The sequence below is a fragment of the Phalacrocorax carbo genome, chromosome 16 (genome assembly GCF_963921805.1).
Source record: "Phalacrocorax carbo chromosome 16, bPhaCar2.1, whole genome shotgun sequence".
NCBI lineage: Eukaryota > Metazoa > Chordata > Aves > Suliformes > Phalacrocoracidae > Phalacrocorax > Phalacrocorax carbo.
This window is the reverse complement of record NC_087528.1, coordinates 3,363,606-3,379,105: the sequence shown is the minus strand read 5'-3', so window position 1 is coordinate 3,379,105 and position 15,500 is coordinate 3,363,606. Positions and strand designations below refer to the sequence as shown.

General features: G+C 39.1%; 1 long non-coding RNA gene across 2 annotated transcripts in view; it reads right to left on the bottom strand.

The window, feature by feature from the left end:
* The window catches only part of LOC135315953 (uncharacterized), a 51,048-nt gene that overhangs the window by 20,304 nt on the left and 15,244 nt on the right, over window positions 1-15,500 (bottom strand). Inside the window, exons 2-3 of one of the 2 annotated variants that reach the window (XR_010375445.1) lie at window positions 10,232-10,393; window positions 667-1,131 (exon numbers count right to left, since the gene is read on the bottom strand). This is a non-coding gene — a long non-coding RNA (uncharacterized LOC135315953). Of the gene's footprint in view, window positions 1-666; window positions 1,132-10,231; window positions 10,394-15,500 lie in introns of those variants that run through there. The other variant, XR_010375444.1, reaches the window with a different exon arrangement.

The window sequence follows — 15,500 nt, the reverse complement described above, 5'->3', positions numbered from 1 at the left end:
TTTGTATGAAATATTCAATACAAATATAAATAGTTTGGTATATGTGCTGTTTAATTTGATTTTACTAGCTTTTGGAGAGTTTCCTCAGACACTTTATTGTACTGCTCTATTTACTGAGGTTTCCAGTGCTAGGAGCCTGGATTTCTTGTTTATTAGAGCTGGCATAATGAAAGTTTGCCACCTGATTAATTTTAATAGTTTAGCAGGGAACCTGAGAATAACGCATATTAGCTGCCAGGCTACAGATAAATTTTGTCCATTTGGTTGCAAAGATTTTGGCAGAAATAAAACCTGCTTTTTGCTATTGTAGAGAATAATTTTGTTCAGTGAAACAGTGTTTTCTAAGGAAGCCATCGTCTCATCTGCCTTTATTATGCACCGAGACTTAACAGTCCCAGACAAATAGGTTAGAGATGATACAACGTCTGAATTCTGATATCGCTCACACTGAGTGCTGACGTAAGAGACTTGAGAAGGCTTTGTGGATCCAGTATGAGTTTAGAGTCTATTTGCCTGGCAAAGTTCCAAAAGCGCCCAGGGCAGGGAGTCAAGAAATCTGGGTCTTACTCCCAGCTCTTTCAATAGCCATTCTTCTCTTCGGTGCCTCAACTTCCCCAGCTAAAGCACACATCCCTGATTTCCTCTGCAAAGCACTTACAGCTCTACTGATAAAAAGCGCTGTGTAAGTGCTCATTACTCTCAGTTGTAGTAGCAGCATGTTCCAGGAGAATCTGAAAAGGCTTCAGAGATCACTTGGAGAGACTGTCTCTCCAATTGGCTCTGGACTGTAATCCTGAACACCCAACACTCACCCAATCTGCAGTGGAATATTTTTATTGAGCTTTCAGACCTTTTGGAAGTTGCCGACACCCTGCGTTGACAGCCTTTATGTGTGTGCGTCTTCCAAATGGAAGGAAAGAAAAAACTTCCTATCCTTCTCGCGTGTCACCCTAAGGTCTTCTCCTTCAGAGACATTATAAGGGGACTAGATTTTCATAGCATGTAAATATTTTATCTGGATTCTATTGCTGCTTTTATTAGGGATGTTTGACTTCTCTGGTCAGGAACAGGGCTGGAAGAAGTAGGTGCCTGGTGGATTTGTAGGATGGATGGGTCCTGAGAGCTCAGGTTCTGGCAAGAGGAAAAAAAAATTAAAAAATTGTTTTCGGCTCTTTTTCAAGCCACTTAATTTGGAATATAAATGATTTACACTGAAATGATTAGTCAATGCATTCATTATACTTGCATGGTTACTGTTTAGCACCAAAGCAAGTAAACAACAGCCTGCAGTATAGCAGAAAAGATGAACAATCTTAGGCCTCAAATCTACAAATTAATATATTAAAGTGAACAGCAAAATCTCTGAACAGAGACAACTTTAACTCAACCCACACAAAGCAACAGGCAGGATCAAGGCAACAGTGCATCTCTTCTAATATTCCACGGTGCAGATCTTCATTTACTAGCTGAACATCATCGATTACAATTAAAGGGAGTTACAAAATTTGCTGTTGATATAATGAAAAAGAATATTTAATTCTATTTAAGAAGCACATCTATTTAATGTGATTCATAGAACTTTGTGCAGTGATGGGTTGTTTGTATTAATTTCAAAGGGGATTTTTTCAAACGTTACCTAAAACTTCCAAGAAGCTTGACAAAATTGTCCTACCAAAGGCACCAAAGATGCCCTATGGTGCTAAATTTTTCTCATTTCCTCTAACTATGTTTAGTCCAAAATCCTGTGAGCATTCATTTATAAAATTATAGGTTAATATTTTCAATATAAATTTCTCTCTTCTCCCTTCTCCTTAGTTCTATCTCTTTAGTGATGTGAATTGCTAAATTCTAGTACCCAGTAATAAACATAGTAAAATAAGTAACCTGGATAAAACAGATAATGAGAAAATACAAGTTTGGATCTTAAATTGTCACTAATTTTAAAAAAGATTCATATCATACTGCACCTATCTAGAATAGAGGAGAAAAGGAAGTAAAATGGAGGGATACACCTCATAATGATGTCAGCCTACATATATATATAGATGTATGAGAGAAACACACAAAGTACAGTCACACACTGCATGATACCTGCATGTGTAAACAGACAAATCTTAACAGCTGAGCAGGAAAAACAAACACTCATTTCTCACTGTATCAACTTAGTATGCTTATTCCCTGGATAAGTATTTGAAGAAAACCGGTTCATTACAGAAATGTCAAGGGAACTGGTCAGACACAGGGGACAGTAAAGCAGAACAACACAGCAAACCTCAGCTTAAATAGAAAATGAGTAATAATTCATCAAAAGGCTATTCACTGGAAGAAAAAGCACTGAAATAAGTGGATACCTTAAAACCAAAGCAAAATAAGACATTTCTCAAATTACTACTTTCAACCCCATTAAGTATATAAAAATTCCCCAAATCACAAAGTTATCACAGTATCATCTTCAGAAACCTGGGGGGTTGTTTTGGGTATTTTTGTTTGTTTGTTTTAAATTGTGGTTTTTCCCCTTCAGGTCCCTAGTTTTTGCTTACATTTGGGCTTGGGCCACATTTTCAACACTGGTATTTTGGTGGACATCAAGGGCAACCAGAAAGGGGGCAGTGGGGGAAAAAGGAAGCATAATTTAAAATGGAAAACCTGAAATCAGACATCCTCTTCATTCCAACAGCATACCGCTCAGTAAAATTCCCAAAAATCATGTGTATCAGAAAAACTGGTAATTGTACAGGAAAGCTGTAATAACATACATTTTGAACCATTAATAAAAGCCCATATCCACCCCACACTAGATTGTGCTCTTATTCCTTAACTAGCCTCACGGTAACAAGCCCTTCTGTACAGAAAACCTCATCTCAGCTTGGTTGGACTATTTTGGCTCATCAAATCTCACAAAGAGGCAAATTTCAGAACGCTAGCCTGCCTTCAATATTTAATGTGTAATCCTACCTACATTAGCACACCTGCTTTCTCTTTGCTCCAAATGTCAGTTAAATAAACCAGCTGTGTAACAATGTACAGAAATAACTATGCCAGGGTTAACAACAGGAAAATAAAACCCAAGAACACTGCCCTTAACACCATTACAGCCCCCAAAAGAGCCATATCCAGAAAAAAAAAACGTAAGAGGAATTTTCTGTGCACATAATGAACGGCGACATGGCTTCTGTGGGGTTTATTTATTGTTAAAGGACCAAGGATTCTGAGTATACAAAACTAGTTGAGAGACTTTGGAAGGCTTCCACAAAAGGCAGCTTCAGCCTGGCCATGCTGGTGCCCCCGGCTGTCTCTGCAGGCAGCGGAAAGCACCTCCTCCTGAGGGTAACTCAGGACAGAAATCCCAGGTCCCTGCAACCCCTGGTCTGTAATACTCAAGCAAAAACACATGCTGTTATCTGTTTGTCATTCCAGCACACCTACCTACACCGACTTCACTGGAACACTCAGCTTTCTTGGAAATGATCCCTCATTCTTTACAATTTCAGGCATATCTCTTGCTGAATGTTTTTGCCCAGCGAGCAAAACCTGGATCCCTGGAGCTTGGGACATGACAAACAGCACAGAGCACATGTCATTACCTCCTCTTCCACAGCAGCATGACTGCTTTCTGACTTACAAGAAAAGTAAAATATTTACCTCTTTCATTTGTCCCAGTGGGACTGGAATTGTGAAATATTTGCTATAAGATTTGAGATGGTGGCACAATTTTCTTTCTATCAAAAGAGAAAGGCCGATTCGTTAATAATCTATAGCCACTATAGACTGAACTCTTAATCAGGACTACTGAAAATGAAATCAAGACTCTTAGACAATTAAAGAAGGGTGGGCTTTCAGAGGTACATACAGTAGAAACATATCAAATCACTACTAAGAAAAATCCCTGCTCACCCACAAATTATCCAATTAAACATGTGATAAACACTGACAAATGTTACATACCACTTCCACATCAGCTGAATCTTTAGTATCAAGAAACAGTATACTGCAGATGTGTATTTTTAAATGGACTAGCAGAGAATTAACATTTATCCTCACCAGATTTCTTTCTATTCACAAATCTGCAACCTAAAGCTACAAATATAGCAATAAACCAAAACATATTTGCTCTTCTTATGATTTTCTTCTAATGTAAATTCATAGGAATAAAGACAAGCTAAACTACACATGCAATATGCTGGTATTGTGCTCTACACCAAAAGCCTTTACCCATGTAATTCTTACCTATAAGCAATTCCAACCTAACCTTTCGGGCACAGCAAGCAACTGAGGGCAAGGCAGGGGCTATATCCAGATCCTCCATCCATACGGGCGCAGTGCACATCCATCTTAAGAGCAGCTCATCCCAGCACAAGTCCAACCCTGTGACCAGAAAAGCAAGGAGCTCCATCCCTGCTCCACAGTGTGATCTACCGCACATGTGCTGCTGCACCAGATATTCACTTGTCCTGGGCATGTGACCCACCTAATGGTCGCTTCACAGAGAGGTGTCTGGGCCCCAGAGGTACAGGCTGTGGGACTCAGGAGAGTAGCAGAAGGTGACCATCAGTCTAGCTCACTGTCCTGTTGTCGCTGAGCAGGCTATGGTACATGGTTTTGCCATGGGAAACTCCTAATTAGGAATTTTTATAGCTAGCTTTTGCATTAGGTGAAATGTCAGCACAAATAAAAAAATAGACCCTTTAAGGCATTTAATTTCAATCACTGAGCTTGTGTTATCTCTTAATGCACTCATAAAATTCAAAAAGCACATGGCACATCACTCCAAACATGGCCAGTGCAAACATGACAAAAATCAGAATTCTGAAGCTGTAAAAAGCATCCAGTTTTCCATCCAGCTCTTCCATTATACACCATTAATCACCCCACTGAAATTCCCATAAACTCTATGAAGAACAGCAAAAACAGCAAAGCTCCCATTTTGGTGTATGGGATGTGGTTCCTGAGATCATCTTTCATTTTGAAAGATACAAATAAGAAGAAAGAGGGAACTACTGTAAGCTGCAGCTGTTAATTATTTTACTTGAATAAAATAGCAATGAAATAATAAAATCTCTGGCTATGTTAGCAAAGTTGTGGCCAGCTCAAATAAAACTTCCTGCGGCCTGAAAGATCTCAATGCATAATGGCAACCTGACTTTGAAAGTGCCTATTTGCTTTGCATCACACAGCCATATATATATATATATATATATAAAAAAGCTTCCTGCCATTTTCCAGTTTCATTAAAATCTTTGTCTTTGGAATGAGACATTAGAAATGAAATGCTTAATATATTCAGTGAAATATAATACAACTGTTTGCCATGGTGACCTTTTCAGTATTCTATATTTTATATTTTGATTAGCCAAGTACTGGTAGAAAATCCCTTCCACAGCTTTTGATAGAAGACCTAACTCCTGGCTGTGCACGCTTTTGTGTAAAATAATGCAAGGATGTCAACAGCTAGCTGTTTCAGAGCAATAGTGTGTCATACCCCAAGCCACATTTCCATAAACTTTGCAGAAGGCTCATATGCAGGTTTTATAGCACGTAAGGAGTGTAGACAGGGAGTCTCAGCTCCTGCAGCCTTTATGAAAAACTACTGCATTCAAAGCAGTATTAAAGAATGGTCAAAAATATCTTTATTGAAAACAACACATACAGCTATGATGCACCTATGTTTTCATATTCTTACAAGGAAATTTGAGCTTGGGAGTATTTGTGACCACTTCAGCCTTTTCTACATGCACAGGCAGAAAAACAGGCGGATTAGGTAAAGTATGAGCACAGATGCAAAAGCTGGAACTGTACCCCCCCAAAAAAAAAAAAATCAACTGATTCTGGCTAAAAATTTTTCCCTATGATTAGTGATAACAGAGAGTGGCTTTAAGCACAAAAAACGGTATGATGGAATCAAAGAATTGTGTTTATATCTGCTGCAGATTATAAGAAACAGAGATGCAACCTGTACCATAACTATTCTCTTTCTTCAATCCATGTTCAGTAGAAAAGTTTATTACAATAAAAATTATCTAGAAAGAACAAAGCATGTCTATTTTCAAGACATTTATATCAAATGCAAAACTAAACAACTAAAATAACAGTTGTTTCACGAATTGCCAGAAGACACTGAATTCTCAGTTAAAGCTGACACTCTGTTACCAATGGTGATCTAAAAAGCTTTTGCCAGTTCAAAAAAATTACTATTCTAAATCTGTCGCAGAGTTGTGAGCAACACACAGTCACAGTTGTCAAATATTTCATTTTAAAGTTCCTACTTGTTTACAATCCCAGAGTCTGAGCTCACAGTTGCACCTGAAAGGCTGACTGCTTCCTCGACATGGCAAGAGGCATCCAGAGCTCCCGTTGGGCTTAACTTGAATTCAGGAAATGAGAATTATTAGGTAAGTCTTGTCCTTCCAGAAGGACAGCCATGTCACTATGAGACAATGCTTCCTTAGGAAGGACACCACTGGCTTTTAGTATATGGTGTAAGAAATCAAAGACTAAGTCAAGGTTTTTTTTGTTTCTCACCACAGGCTCTTTGGCTGGTGCAAACTCAAGCTTTGACTCCCGTACCCTTGTCTGTCTTCCCAAAGCAGCTGCCCTCATGCCATTCAACCCTGGGTTTCAGCTAAGCTCCAAGTAGAACTGGAGGGATATCTAGACTTTCAATATCATTGCATGCAAAATAAATCAAGAACAGGATCGAAAAATTTACTTAATGCTATATCTGTCTGGAAGAATAATATCAAAGCAACTCTCAGATCAGACCCATGACACTTTTTCAATCAATTTTTTTCTGCATCCAGCTAACATAGGTGACTTGGAAGGAAGGTGCAAGAAATTCTCTCATGGACAACTGTGCAGTAAGCTGCTGACTGAGAAACCCCAGTTAGTTAGAAGACAGATTAGATTCTGAAGTGGAAGATTTAAAAATCTATCACTCCTACTGACACCCCATTCTTTAAATTCTGTTTTCAACAATATTTTATGGTGACATGCTCAATAGGCTACTCAGCACTGCATTACATTTATGAACTTATATTAATAAATTCACATTTCCCCAACCTGAGCCTAATATAGAAATTGCCCAGGAAAAGTCTATGGCTGTAGTACACAAGAGGGCAGGCAGGGCTTTAAACTGTGCACATCCATGAAAACAAGAACTTGATGTTCTCAAAGTTATCGTACTCACCTCCACATATGAGATACGCAGCCTAAACAATTAGGAGAAGAGTTTGGGGGGTGGGGGTGGTTGTTTTTTTATGGTTTGGTTTTGTTTTTGTAAATAAATTTCAGTTTCTAGACTTGTTTGCATTTAAATTCATAACCTTGTAAGTTGCATCAGCAAAGGTTTTTCACATTTAATTACAAGGCACATGTCGTCAAACACCCAGACCCTTATGTAGCATCACATACTCAAACACACGGATGTAAACAAAACTACAATACCACTGAAAGAAATTCTAATATTGAATAAAAGACTTTATCTAACATGAGCCTACATTATGAAGCTGCAATTTTATTATTTAGTTTTATTGTTTTAAATTAAATAGAACAAAGTGGCTATTTCATCTTGCTGATTTAATAAGTTAATAAAGTCTGCTGGCAAACATATACTTGATGTATTGTAGAATACAATAGCTCCTTCTCATGTTGAGGAAAGTATTAAGAAAAAGTCTGCCTAGGAGATGCTGCATCCTGCACTGCACTTGATGAAGCCAATATTTACCAACAATAAAGATTTAATTCATTCTCTGACACAGCCTTTTCTCCCAGTTTACTTGTGCTTTGACTATATTATGGTAAGTTCTTGCCAGCCTTACAAATATCTTCCTCCTTTATAACCCTGTCAGGTGTGGCAGTGGTTTGTTTTTTTTTTAAACTTTCCATTCAATCAACAGTGGTTTTCTCCAGTAGCAAAATACTCTACCAGGAGATGCAAAAGACCTTTCTTATCCCTTAAGGAGTGCAAAGTTCACTATTACTAGATGGCAAAGGGATCAGAGCACCCAGTCCAGTTCTATGGAGGCTTTATGCTCAAACTGCTTTGGTCTGATTTCATGCTCTTAGCTAACGAACTTCAGAGGGATGTTGCCATGCAGGTCAGCATTAGCAGGGATGGCCATGAGTAAGAGACTGTGTTAAGTACAAGCTTCTTTTAGAAGAAAGACGATTTATCTGAGAGACAGCACTGCAAAGGTCTGCAGGTGGTTGTGTTTTTTTTTTTTCCTTTACAGTTATACAAAGCAAGCTGATAACTAAGGTAATTAAAATAGTTAAACTTAGCAGATGTATCTGTGAAACTTATTTTACAATATATTGATGAAGTATTTATTTGCATGTTATGGGTTTGGTTTGGGGTTTTTTGTTTGGGGTTCTGGGAGGCTGGAGTTTTTGACTTTCTTTGTTTTTTCCCATCAAAACATGCAGTAAGTTTTGAACTTCTATCAGACTATCAACATAACCTAAAAAGCAGGACAAACTTCTGGGAGGCAGTCAGTTAAACAGCACTGGATGATCAAATTCTTGTCAGAACAGATGATAAAGCTTCAATATACCTAAACTGTGTCTCAGTATCTTCACAGTTGACTAAAGAGTTACACACATGCTCCACTGCAATGGGGAGCTGAACTTTCCTAGGTGTTATAGTTGAGACTAGTAACACGTAGAATTATATTCATTGTTTACAACTAACATAAAATTACAACTGGTCAGTCATACAGATGCTCGAAAACGAGGGGATTATCTCTCTGTGGACTACAGCAGTGTACGTCAGTCTGTGACTGTGAGATATGAAACCTTGAACATAAATCTCGACCTGCCTCTGTACCAGCCAGTGTCTGTGGAAGCACTGAGCACCTCTTGAAAAGCAAGGGGTGCCGTGGCTGCGACTTGTCCATAGGCACATCTTAGGGTCTTCATTCTGCACAGTACTCAGTCGGCCATAAAAAATAATCAGTCAGACAACAGCAGCCAGAAATGCAAAGCCAGACAGAAGAAAGAAAAATAGAAACGGACAGCCTCGTAGAGCCGCATGAGGAAATTAAAACTTGACTGGAAAGGAGCAAAAGTCAATTAGAGAGAAGATAATCAGAAAGAGAATTTGAAACAAAGGCTTTCATTTTCTCTGATGCCGATTTTAAAATCTTGAAGGGATGAGCACAGGTTTAATGAATGTTATTTAAAAATAATTAGTATATCACAACCGGGCATGTCAGAGAAAGATGAACATTACAGGCTTAAAAGTATTTTCTTCACTCCCTGCAGAGAAGTGCTTGATATGAAGGAAGCCAGAGCTAGAGGAAACTATAAATATGTTTGTGAGATACTTAATATAGCAAGACTAGAGACTCCAAAGTTTAGGTGAGATAACACAATACAAACATTTGCTGTTACAGGACAATGACTGTAATAGAATGATATCTGCTCAGTAATCTTCCAAGGAAGAAATGCAATTTGATTAAGGCAATTTTATGCACATTTGATAATTAATTTCTGTAATTTTAATGACTTCAAAGAGAGGCCACAATTAAGGCACTTGCTATGTACTACTCAGCCCATCAATTAACCAAAAAAATTGTTTGGTTTCCGAAGCAATAGGACTGGCCTATGGCAAATCACTACCTCTTGAATGAGAGCAAAACCCCAAAGCATCCTGAAATGGAAGAAAGGAGAGGGTGCCGAAGCACATATTGTCCAGTAAATTCCCTTTGAAAGTCATGTATCTGCTCGGCAGTTGCCACCAGATGCCAAAGCAACAAACACATTGGTAAGACTGGGATTAGTCATGGAGCTTTATGGGAAATTTGCCAGCAATCACGGGAGATCTCAGGAGCTCAGCCTGTACGGAAAGGATAAACGAACTGGGAGGGAAGTGCAACAATTTCAGAGAGCCAAGAATGCCTATTTAAATACAAAAAAATCAGGGAATCATCTCTTATAAATTAAAAACCCCACATAAATCCAATAAGCTGACTGAGGAGGAGGGGTCAGTAGATCCTCAGAGCTACACATAAATAAGTTAAAAATGCTGTGAAAACCACAGCTAATTAAAATATGCTGGAAAACACAGACTCTTATCTCATGTAAGTTGAAATCGTGACTTCTGGAATGAGGCTAAAAAGACATAGAACTAAGCTTTTTGCACAGATTCCCATAGGCAAGGGATCAGGCCCAGTTTGGGAAGGCAGAGCTGGGGGGAAGGGTTTTCTTTTTTTTTTTCCCCCCCCTTAACTCCTACCTTTTTTTCCATTTCCATCATGGCTGCACAATTTGGTTCCACATCAGTAATTATGGAAATGGGCTGAGGAGATGACATCTGAGATTTCAGAATTAACTGAATATATGCACAAAACCTTCCACTTCTCAGAGCAGACAGCATAGGAGGCTCCCCATGGAGTACCTGTGAGGCATGAAGAGACCAGAACCTGAATAAGAAATATGTTAATAGCAGCTATTGTAGCCCCTTTCCATGCCAGAGGAAAAATTCTCCCCTGTGCAAAGGGCCAGCACAGGACCCACAGCACCTTTAATTTCCCCCTGAGCCCTGAACGCAGTGCTTGTGGGGCACCTCTGGAGCCCAAGGGCTCACCTCGCACCCCTCCTCTGCCAGCATGCAACCCACATTTGCTGAACCCAGGCTAATTTCTCCCCCTCCTTCTCTCCTTCGAACCAGATTGTAGTTTTTTCCTGGAAAACTACAGGAAAATCTAGCAGTATGGATTGACTTTTCCAAGGTAGAGCCACCAGATGTAATCAAGAGTGAGGGTCTCTGCAATTATGTACACACAAAGCTACCCACAGCCCGTTTTGCACAGCTTTTTCCCAAAGAGAGAGAAAGTCATAGTGTGGAGCCTCCGGCAGATTACAGGTACCTGTTTACATCACTTGTTAATATTTATTTGGGACTATATTGGGTGCATTACACCCCGTCTCACATTCACCAGAGTTTAACTCCTTTCACAGCAGGTCCCTAATTCAAAGTATTATCGTGGCATAAAGCAGCTGCCCTTCCACAGCAATTCCAGTTCAGAGCAAGCAGTGCTCTGCACAAGAAATCCCCAAAGTGTCTGTCTTGAAGGGAAACAGAAATGCAAATGTTTTTTGTGGTGTCAGGACTAACCAGTGGACCCACAACTGTGTCGTGTGGTTCCACACTCCTTTCAGTATTTTCTGGAATTAGGGTCTTAGTGACTGTGAGAGCACTCAATTTTCTCATTAGATCTCATTAGTAAATCATACTGAAATATGGTATCAGCTTTTTGTTCTTCTTGAGACACTAATAATTTTATAATTAGAAATACTGAAGTTTCAGAAAGAAATTAAAACCAAGTATCACACTACTCATTAAAATAAAGTAAAATAAAACCAGAAGAAACAGACAAGAAATAAAACCCAATAGTTTCAGGAATAACAAAACTGTTATAGGGTGCAATAATGTACAGTAAATTGAGATGTTAATGTAATAACAGAGGAGACTGGTTCAGATCACCACCACTTGTGTCACGTTTTATGTTTGAAAAGGTTAACTGTTGGTGAGCCAGGTCCAGACTAAGAGGGTAATATGGAGTAAGGTTCAGCTCTCAGGAACAAGTAGCAAATGCTGCATTCTGTGATGTGCCTTGATGGCAAGTGCACGCTGTGAACACAGAGTACAGCAGGCTCCAGCAACGGTAAAGCAGGTCAGTTAAATGTGCAAGGCTGTGCCTGGCACTCCGTATGTAAGGATTCAACCCAACTAAGTTAAATACCTCGTGATCAGTAATGAGTTAGGATGACCAGGTCAGCTGCACCAAAGGTCTGACCATCTAATTCATTAAATCAGTTCTGCTAAAGAAACTTCTAAAGCTTCTCGTTTTTGGAGAGCACACCCTTATCCAGTCCTTCCCTGAACTATAAAACTGGTGCTTGTGGCCTTCTGAATTTCCAGGTTTTCACATGCAAGAACAGCTTTGTTGCTTCTCTGTCTCTCTCCAAAATCACAAGTATTTTGCAAAGAATTTTAATTGAATCAGCAAACTTACTTATTTTAAAGGCTCTTCTAATTATTTTGGGGACACATGGGTTATTTTTTATTCATCAAGTCCTGTATCTACTTCTGGACTGGGGGGATGGGGGGGGGGGGGGGAAGTATATTGATACAATGAGATCTAAATTGTGTCACTCATTGTATCAAACACAGGAAACCGAACCCCAAATTGTTCAAAAAGCAGAACAAATATTTTACTGCACATTTCACTGAAAACACAGAAAACAATACAGTCATCTTTTAAATATTTGCAGAACTTGGCCTAAAGACCTTATTACCATTTTATAGGAAAGCAAATTTTACTGATAAAGTACTGAACAGGCATTTATCTAAAATCAGATCTCACACAACAACAAGGGGGAAAAAAAGAGCCCAAATTGAGAAACTAAACAGAAAGAAGATTGCAGTGATTAATGGAAGCACATTCCAGTAAAGAAATAGATTCTAAACATAGCCATTAGGTCATGTGAGCTTATTCTAGTAGAAGAGTGAGAAAAAGCCACTGAAAAATTTAAGTCCCGTTATATGTCTTGAATGTTTTGCATGTCTTCAAGAGACTAATTGCTAGATGGCAGAAATTCTTTTGTATGTTAATCTCAAACTGACACATGTCAACATAAAGTCACTTGGGTATGTGGCAGGGGAACATTAAGTGTAATGAAAGAGGAAGGACAACTCTCAAAAGAAATGCCAAAAAATGCCAAGTTGTAGAAACGAAAATGTTTCAGGAAGAACACACACAAACATCTACCCTTTCTTTCCACATTTGCCCAGTTATTTCTAACAACAGGTATAGACCAAAGCACAGCTAGATGATTTTCTAAATATCTGATTCTAATGAATTCCAAAGAAGCAGGTCAAAGGCACCCCCTCTTCGCATTGCTGTACAGGTACCGACCTCTCTCCCAACCTGCAGAGCGGGTCCAATGGTGCCAGGGATGCAGCAGAGTCATTGCACCTGCAGCGTGGAGACACACTCTGCAGAGGGACAGCCCCAGGATTTGCAAATGATTGCAGAAACTGCATTTGAGCAAAGCAGCAGGGCTGTACACCGCTGCTCCATGTGCCATGACCCATTGCGTTTACTCAAGACACTGAAGATGGTTCAGCCTTCACAAAGACACCAGTCTGCTCAGTATCATCCTCTAATTAGACCACATATTTTGCTGGATTGGGGCTGTGTAATTTAAGGGGATTAGTTCACTCAACGACTCAGGTTGGAAGGGAATGGAGCTCCAGAAATGGTTGAAACCCAGATATTGAATTATTACTAGTGGCGTCCAACCACCTATTCACGCCCTCACTAGCAAAAGGTGAGAGTGCTCCACAAAAGGTCATCTGCCTCTGCAATTGCAGGAGCACTGTGGCTTTAGTCGCAGCCGCGGTGGGCTTTCCACTGCTGTATTTCCTCAAGAGGGATTAAGAATGAGTCATGATACAGCCTTTCTGGATTATCCACAAATACATCTTTAGGAAGGTAGCTAAATTCAAACTTATTTTGCTAAGTGAGACTGAGCTGCTTGCTCACAATGTTTGTCTGCTCACACCCACCAAGAGAACCCACCAGTTAGGGTGTTACAAACTACTAAAATCTTGAATCTAATACCTAAAATAGGCTGCTCAGTTCACACAGAATTCAGAATAGGTTGAGCCTGAAGTTTCTCCATTGTTCACACAAACCGAAAACCAGCTGTTAGCAGAGCGCTGCAACCAAATATTTCTGCAAGCTTTGGGTTTGGTTTCTTCCCTCCCCACCCCTTTTTTTTTTTTTTGGTGTGCTTTACTTTGGGTTTTTTTAATATTCACAGTTCACTTATCAGTAATGGTTAACTTCCATTGTTTAACATTCAATTCCCAAATGCACTCTTTTTTCCCAGGGAAAGTTTGCTTTTCACAAAGATTGTTGCTACATGCATGAATTTGAGATAGGTTTTGCAGCAAGCAGCTGCTCTTCTATCAGGTGAATTGTAATAACAAATATCTGCCTTCCAAGGTAAAGCCGGTCAGGGTATTACACTTCCCAAGTATGTAACAGAAGGGGATATCTATCTGCAAGACCAAATGGCCTTCAATGTAACTACAGTATCTCCAAAAGATGAAAGTGAGCAGATCTGAGCTTATTAGATACTTGTCAATAAGGGGAAAATGCACCTGATACAGTTGACAGCAGGGAAAAAAGATGACTTTAATATTGTTCACCTCCCAGAAGCAATCCAGTTAGGCAGGGAACAGATATATTGGTATGAGCAGCAATGCTACGCGCTAAGGTGGCCTTCAACTAACTTTCAGTTTTCCTACAGAGCGCAGATTTTTTTCTTACTTTAGACAAATAATTACCACAGGATAGATGCAAGTTACCTCTGCAACACACGTAAACATGCTTTTTGTGTGTACAGTTCTGTTAATCAGTCCCCATAAGTGCCTATTTTGCATAGGCACTAGTCAGACCAAGCAATTCAAAAACTTGGACATGAAATGAGTTTTTATAAGTCCATTATTATTGTGGAGCCCTTTGGCTAAAACACACTTTTCCCAGTAATTTGGTGCAGAGCCTCCTCCTCCATAACTGTCTAGCCCTTTACGAGCCTCTCATCTCTGGTCGCTTTCTTTCCAACACTTTCTGCGCTGTTCCAGAACGGGGGGGGGGGGGGGGGGGGCGGCGGTGGGGTGGGAGTGAATCTCACTCATTCAAAGCAATAATTTGTTGATGAGCAAAATTCAGATAAGAATTTTGAAGAGCAAAATAAGAAGACTTGGAAGCAGCAAGAGGCCTGGTTTTAATTTCAATAATTTAAAATTATAAATGCTTATGAACTATTAGTGATAATCTGGTAGATTATAAAGCAGGCATATTACTAATAAAAAAATTAATATTTGAGTCTGTTTCATATTTCACTTTCACAAGTATTTATCAGTAACAGTAGGGATGCACAGACAGGTGGTGCCAAGTTACTCAGCACGCTGTTCCAGTATTTACTGCTGTAGAGGCAAAGACAATTCAACAACCCAAAAAACAATGGGACAATAATCAAATAATATAGAAAAAGGATACTTATATTTCATTCCACCCATTTAATTTTTATTTTTAAAGGCATTTGAAGCTTAAACAACTGGAATGATTCAGCTTTTATCTCTCAGCAATGACACTACGTTTTCATTGTTGTTTTTTCCCATGGCTAGGAAGATTTTGCTAGAAAGGAACGTGAGCCTTTCTGAATGAGTTACATAGAGATGGAACGGAGAGCTGATGCTTAAAAATAGGAAAAATGTTGAGAAATATTCCATTAAACTTAATCACATTTTTTGCCTTTCATTTAAGAGAATTGTGTTTCTTTTTCTCTGTCAGAAATCTACATTTGGAATTGTACAGTGAACACTCTTAATTATGATCTTGCTCAAACTCAATTGAATTTCTCTCAGTCTCTATGTCTTTCTTTTTCTCCTGCTGCTGTTAATTAAGATAAATACGTCAGAAGTGTTA